Here is an 8,214-nt window from a genome sequence, read left to right as displayed (position 1 = left end):
AAAAGAAAACACAAAACAAAACAAAACAAAAAACAAAACAAAAAAAGAAAGTTAAAAAAAAGTATGCTTTGATTTGTATTGAGTCCAATCAGTTCTTTCTCTGGATATGGAAACATTTTTCATGATAAGTCTTTAAGTGTGTTAGATCATTGAACTGCTGAGAATAGCCAAGTCATTCACAGTTGATTATCATATAATATTGCTATTGTATACACTATTTTCCTTGCTTTGCTCACTTTATTTTGTATCAGTTAGTGTAAGTTTTTCCAAGTTTTTTTTAAAATTATCTTGCTCGCCCTGTCTTATAGCACAATAGTACTCCATCATGATCACATACAACTTGTTCGGTCATTCCCCAAATGATAAATATCTCAATTTCCAATTTGTTGCTACCACTAAAGGAGCTGTTATAAATAATTTTTGGACATATAGGTCCTTTTCCTTTTTTTTTTTTTTAATTCTCTATGGGATACATACCTAGTAGTGGTGATTGCTGGGTCAAAGGGTATGCAACTCCACAAAATGCATTAGCATCTCAATTTTCCCATATCCCCTGCAACATTTGTCAATTTTTAAAAAAAAATTTTTTGGTGAGGCAATTGGTGTTAAGTGACTTTTCCAGGGTCACACAGCTAGTAAGTGTTAAGTGTCTGAGGCTGGATTTGAACTCAGGTCCTCCTGAATCCAGGGCTGGTGCTTTATCTACTGTGCCACCTAGCTGCCCCTATTAAACATGTGTGTGTGTGTGTGTGTAGATATATGTGTATACACATACACATAAATTTGTTTCTACCATCTTTTTATACTGTTCAATTTTGTACTGCTCAAAGTTTCACTTTTGTCTTTGCATCCTCAGTGCTTAAAATATTGCCATTCACATAATAAGTACTTAATGTATATTGATAAGGGGACAGAGGGTAGGTAACACTTTTCCATAGAACTTATTCAGCACTCAGTACTCTGCTCAGTAAATGATGCCATTCAGAGAGGAGAATAAATTGGGTTATATATTTAAAGTAGGAAGCAGCTTTAAAAGGTCATCTTGTATACCTTCTATTCTCTTCCTCCTAAGCTTTTAATTTTAGAGACAAGGAAATACTTTCCCTAGAAAACTGTCTCATCAAAATCATATAGTGCCATGTTTGCTACTATAATTCAATGTAAAATTGCTTAAGCAGTTTTCCATAGTTTGTGGGTGATATGCTAAAAAATGCCACTTTGGATTTGTTATACAGTCTAATATCTACTACAGGCAATCATGGATACTTCTAATGCCCTAATCTTGGTTTCTGACCATTGTTTCTCTGTTTTTCTCTGCTTAGTTTCCTGGACTGTCAATTAAAACTAGGTCAGAAACTATAAAAGACTTTAAAAAACCACATTAATATCCCTGACATTTCTGCTGGTGTTGATTATGCTATATTTTATTTCTCTCCTGCACTGGTAAATGTTGCGTGGACTCTCAATTTGTTAGTGGCTTATTTCAGTAATATTTTTTTTTAATTAGGTAAGTGTTATAAAAACATTAGATGAGAAATTAGATACTAAATGTATATGAAAGTGTATTTCCTTGAATTTAAATTAGAACCACTTTTTTTAGGCAAGAGAAATTGCATAATGAGCTGTACTTTAATGGTGCAATCATACTGGAGGTGAATCTGCTAATCTAGAACCCAGAGAATGAAATTCCATCTTTCCAGAGCTTCACAGATTTCCTGTAGCTCCTCAGTCCTCCTAGGATCACAAACCCTGCTTCTTCTTAAAACTCAGCTTTTGGGTCAGCTAGGTGGTGCAGTAGATAACGCACCAGCCCTGGATTGAGGAGGACCTGAGTTCAAATCCAACCTCAAACATTTGACACTTACTAGCTGTGTGACTCTAGGCAAGTTAACAATGCCCCACCAAAACACACAAACAAAAAATGAAACAAACAAACACCCTCAACTTTTAGTTTTCTATCTTCATTTCCTCAAAAAGCTCATCTGCTCTTGTGCCCTTAATGATTATGTCCATATCACTGACAAATACCTATAGAGCAGCCTATATTCCTTTTACTACTAGCCATCTCTGCCTGGATTGAAGACAGTATGAACCATAGGTCATCTCCCAAGAAGAGAGGCTCCTTGGGGAAAGAATGTAGTACCAAAGCCCATGGGACTCAACAATGGTTTCTTCATGTCACACAAAGATTATTTCTTAATTAAAGAACCAGAAATCACAGAGCAATATTTTAAAACCTTTCTATTTTCATTTTTGTCTACTTCTACATCAGCGGCTCAAAAACGTGACAGCATGAAACTCTGCCACAAAATTTTAAATCCAGAAGAATTATTTCTGTACAAGAAGTGGTATAAGTTAGTCAAGCCATTTCATTTTAGGAGGTTTCTAGGGCTTTTCAAGCTATCTCCAAATAAAAACTGCTCATAGTACTTTTAAAGATTAATAGTACAACAATGTGTTGCATGACAGCAAGATAAAAATTTAAGGAAAGCTGATGCCAGAACAACTTTATTTTAGTCTAGGATATAAGAAGCAAAAAGGATTACATATTGGACCCAAATTTATGGTCCCAACTATAGAAATGTTATTGTTTTCTGCATTGTCCATGTGGAGTAAAAAACAAATCTGATCTCTATATCAGCATTACATAATATTAAACTTCTACTTTGTAGAATTTTAGAAATAGGAGGTCTGTTAGGAATTATGTAATCTGAGTTCTTTTGGACATTTTCTGTGCATGAGCAGCTGTAAGGGACTGACCTCATACTCTTCAGGTGCCACATGGTGACATACACAGATGGCTTTGCCAACCTTCATCCCAAGTGATAGTTGAAATGATGAACCCTTAACTGTTCCTGTGAGTGGGTAAAGATGCTTTATATATCTGATAGCATTATATATGATAAGCATGGGTTGCCTAAAAGATTTACTAAACTTATTAAATACCTTCCATATCGGAATTATTGCTTTCTATCTCATTTTCATGATTATGCTCCAGAATGCCCATCTAGGGACTGATTTTGATAGTTTTACTGATGGGTCTCAGTCCATCTGTTATAAGAGAAAAAAGTCACCACTTATTGGTGTTTGTTGTCATAAAAGACATGCAAATTGATTAAGGAAGTATGGATCTTGAATTAGTTTTCCAATTCTACTGTTAGTTTCTCTAAAGTCATGCATTATATAAGTCATAGGTTGTATTCCAATAGCACTGAATAAATGTCTGTTACCCATTTTGTTCTCTTCCATCTACGTATTTTTTGTTATAGAGTGACAGAATCATAGCTTGGGAACTGGAATGGAGCTTAGAAATCATTTAACCCAACCCCACTATTTTACAAATAAGGAAACAGATATGCAGACAGGAAAGGTGACTTACCCAGTTATACATGCTTACTATGTTTGGTATAGATTACTTCTTATCCAGCATCTTCCTATTTTCCATCTGTTGATTTCCCTAATATTAAGGTTAAACACAGCGACCACTTTCTTTACAAAACTTTCCTATATATTTCCTCAAAGTGGGGGAAAGGAATGGGAAGAGGTGAGAGAACTCTCTCTTACCTCAAATTTCTCAAGGCAGTTTTCCTAGATTGCTTATTTAATATAATAATATCAGAGATTTAGATTTGGAAAGAAATTTTGAGGTCATTTGCTCCAATCTCCTCATTTTATTGATTAGAAAACTGAGATGACTTATCCTAGATTACACAGGTGATTAGTGGCAATCCAAGTGCTTGTATATTTCTATATCTCATATGTGTTGCAATTTGATTATAAGTGCCTTGAGAGAAGAACCTGCATATATATTTGTATTACTAACATACAGCATATAGTTCATTGTATAGAGTAGACAATAAGGGCTTGTTCAGTGAAACATTAAATGTCAGTGTGATAGGTCAAACTTATGGTACTTGTTCTTATCAATTCTAAATCCAATGTTTAATTTCCAAGGTTGTCTTTTGGTATTTTTTATTTTTAATCAGCCATATAAACCACATCTAATTCTATTTCACCAAGTGAATTTTAGGCAACTCTGAATTTCTGCCCCATAGACAATACCCTTAATAACCTGAAGCTGCAAAAGTCTTACTTGGACTGATTAATAGTAAAGTGAATAGAACAATTTACAAAACAACAATATTGTGAAAATGAGCAACTTTGAATGACTAAAGAACTTGTTCAATTCATGGATCAAGCAAGAGTCCCGAAGATTCATGATGAAGCCTGTGTCCCCCTCCCCTTCCTAACAGACAGGTAATAGATTCAAAAGACAAGTAAGAAATACTTTTTTTGGATACATCCAATGTGAGAAATAAGCATTTGTTTTGCTTGACTGTATCTTAGTTTCAAGGCCTTTGTTTTACTTTCTTTTTTCTTTTTCTTTTTTGATTTGTGGAGTTTGGACAGGGGGCAAAAATATTAAGAGAAAAAAGAAAAGAAGGTCATTGGATCCTCTTTTTTTTTTTAACGTACAGGAGAAAATCAAGGGAAGATCAGAAACACAAACAAGCAGGACTTCTTTGAAAGTTATATTTTGAATAAATTAGATGCTTAAAAGGAAAAGTAATCTGAGCATATTAGAGTTTTACAATTTCATATGCAAATGTCTTTTTCTGTCCTACTTTGTATGTGAAAATGCTCAGTTTACTTAGTATTTGTTAAGGTCAAAGTAAAGAAAAAAAATTGAAAGAGGAAGGAAATGTGTCACTTATCCATGTTCAGCTGCTCAGAAGGCAAAAATAAAAATTGACAGAAATAAATTAACTTTCAATAAAATCTAATTGTCATGCTTAGATAATACGACCAATGAACTACAGTCAGGAAAAAAAACAACAACAATTCTTAATAATTAGGTTTCAACTTTGATGTTTAGCATCAGCATTCTGTATTTTATATAGTATATACAGGGCCCATAACAGGCTGGATTAATGAGGAGAGGGTCAAAGTTTAAAAAAACAAAAACAAAAACAGCCTAGTAAAAGAGTACAAGTAGGACAAGATTGAAATGTATTATCTACTCAAAATTTTAAAGTAATGACATTTCAGGAAAGAAAGAAGTTGACTTTTTCACTTTTAGGATTTAATGAGATTGAGTGTTGCTATGACACTATCATTGGTGTCAGCCAAAGTAAAACATCCCATGTTTTGTCTCTCACTGGGATTGTGGGAAAAGCAAACCTGAATAAACAGTGTCCTCTTCATGAGATGATGTTGGTTCCTAACTGACCCAATGGCAAAACTGAAAACTTAGCTACTAATTCAAAAGTGTGTTTCCTCTTTGTTTTGATTAACCTGCTTTACCAGGAAGTTCATGAACTTTGTTTTGCTTTGTTCCTTTCAGTTAAATTGCATTTTCTAGATGCATCATTGATTTTTCTTTTTTTTAGCAAGTCAAATCTAATCTTTAAAAGAAAGAGGAGGTATATCCATTTCTAGCTTCAGGTCTAACAGAAAATCTTCAGACCATGGCCAAACCCAGCTTCCAGAATTTGGTGCTTCCAAACTAGAATATAAGACAATAAAAGCAATTCAACTCAATAATATAAATACACTAAGTTGTATTTTTCTTCTTTGGGATTATTTTCTTCTTACTCATGTATCTATACTGTAGTTATTTCTTTTTATTTTAAGAAGTATTTCCTCATTTTCAGAAAAAGCCAATAGGCTGCTTTATTCCTCCCATGATATCCTATCTGTGTGCCAGAACCTCTCCCAAATTCCCCCCACCCTCAATCTGGTGAAATACATAATGGTCATTACATTCTTTTACAATACCACATTGGCAAATTAAGGGAATAATTAGTGCTGTTAGAAGCATTGTACATGTATGATCTCATTTGATCCTCACAATTCAATTAGACAATTATTTATTAAGCTACTACTATGTGTAGTGTGACATAGTAGCTAGAATATTCATTTTGGGGTCAGGAATATTTGATTCAAATCTGACCTCTGATACAATTAGTAGTTCTTCGTTAATGGGCAAGTCAATGACTTCTTTGAGATCCAAGTTTTTCCTTAGTAAAATGAGAATAACAATACCTATAGTAACGACTTGACAAGTTCTTTTGAGGAACAAATGAAATAGTGCATTTATAGTATTTTGTTTTCATTTTAAAAAGCTATATAAGTATCTGTTGTTATTATGATGCCTATGTCTAAGGTATGATGCTACCATATTCCTGTAAGGAAGTGAGTCCAAATATTATAAAGATGAAGAAAAAAAGACTTGGAAAGTTTTAAATGATTTGTTCAGTCATTCAACAGATCCAGCATTCAGATTCAGATCATCTAACTCTGAGTCTTACATTCTTTCTACTGTCTTTCATACCTGTCACTTCAGGGGTTAAATAATTCAGCAAGACTATTAGAAGCCTATGCATTTTTATTGTGGAAATAATTGAGGAGAAATATTATTATGGTGTATTTCCTCTTGTTTTCCCAGGAGTGTTTTTGTTTTGTTTTGTTTTGAAATTGAAAAAGGATAGTATATGTTGTCACATTGTTTCTTTTTTATTTGTGCACCTATTCAATAAATAATTATCCAGTTCTTAAGGCCATGACCAGAGCTTTAACTAGTTGAGAGAAACTAGGGGTCTGGTCCAAAGTGCTTTAATTTGTAGAGCATTGATGTCCAAATGGCAGAAATAACTGCCTATGTCAACCCAATTATTTTTCCTCTCTAGTTTTATAAGCACCCAGAATTTACATAGTATGATGCCTCGAAAATTTTAGATGCTTGATATGAGAAGGTATGGTACAGTAGAAAGAATTAAATGGGGCACTCTGTTATACAAAGCTGGACCAAAAGTCAGAAAGAGTTGAGTTTAAATCTTTTATTTGATACTAGCCTGAAAGTCTTCGGAATGACTTCTTTATCTTTATACATTTGCTTTTTTGTCCAGATTTTTTTTTTTAAATTGGGAAAAGAAGGGGGGAAAAGTCTGTTTTACTTAAAAGTTTTCAAAACTGCTTTAACCTTTCTGAAAATACTAAATGTGCTTGCTACTTGTCATAGCATGTGTGAGTTCAGGACTGTGACATTCCAAAAATTGGTCCTGCAGATAGACGAAAGTACTTCAGCTATACCCCTCTAAATGTCAGCCACAGTCAGAGCCTTCTATAAATGCGGCTGCATTTTCCCAAATCCTCTTTGTCTGGGACAGTTGATGCCATATCTGCAGGATATCTTCTGTGTCATTTCAGGGCCTACTTTAAGTGTCTATGAATGTCACACTGTGCCTATTTGCTTAATATAATTGGAACCATAACTAGCAATTTTGGAATCCATGGCTAATAGCATGAATAGTGACTTTGGAAAGTGTCATTAAACATCCCTAAAAACAAATTTTTAAATTCATGGTGTGAATATTAGATTCACATAGAGTCAAATATACATGTGATCTCATTGCTTCTAAAAGTTCCTCCATTTATGCAGATTAAATGCATCCATTCCTGTTCATCCTTTGATTCCTCTCCATGCACTCTCATAAGTTGTCCATAGGGGGTTGAACCCCAATGCTAGAGGTCTTCTTTGTCTCCTAACATGAAAAAGGTAATAAGATGGTACTCTGTCTGTTTTCCCTTGCATTCCCTGTTTTCCTTGGATTGGAGATAACATACAAAAATAATAAACTGATTTTTGGAGCAAAGGAGAATTATTTGCTACAGTGGCTTATACATCACTAAATAATTTCAGCAATTAAATTTTTGTGCCTGTTAAATTTTACTACCATGGGACAAAGCCTTAACTGCACTACCTTAGTTATGGCTCTAGATAAACACACACACACACACACACACACACATTTAGAGTGCTATTTATCATTGGGCAATTGTATATGCAGACATATCTCCTATGAAAACTTATACAGCTTCATAACTATCTATGAGCTTTCTACCTTGTGTGAGGTTGATTTTTGTTTAATTTTAATTTGAATGCTCTAATTGGCTGACATGATTTGTAAAATATTGCCATGACCTGGGCAAACAGAAATTGTTTTTCATCACTCGAATACAAAATAATACTTGGAGGCAAAATATTGCAAGTAATGTCCTTGATGTAATGTTCCCTTACCACAAATTTTAACAAAAATGGTATTTTTTCTTGTTTTCTGTAGAATTTTTGTACAACCTTTAACCTATCGCCAATGTAATTGCCACCAACTATACAATCTTAGCAAATTAATTATTATGATTTCAAAATTCCAA

This window comes from Dromiciops gliroides, chromosome 6 (assembly GCF_019393635.1).
Source record: "Dromiciops gliroides isolate mDroGli1 chromosome 6, mDroGli1.pri, whole genome shotgun sequence".
Lineage (NCBI taxonomy): Eukaryota > Metazoa > Chordata > Mammalia > Microbiotheria > Microbiotheriidae > Dromiciops > Dromiciops gliroides.
This window is presented reverse-complemented; position numbering follows the sequence as displayed.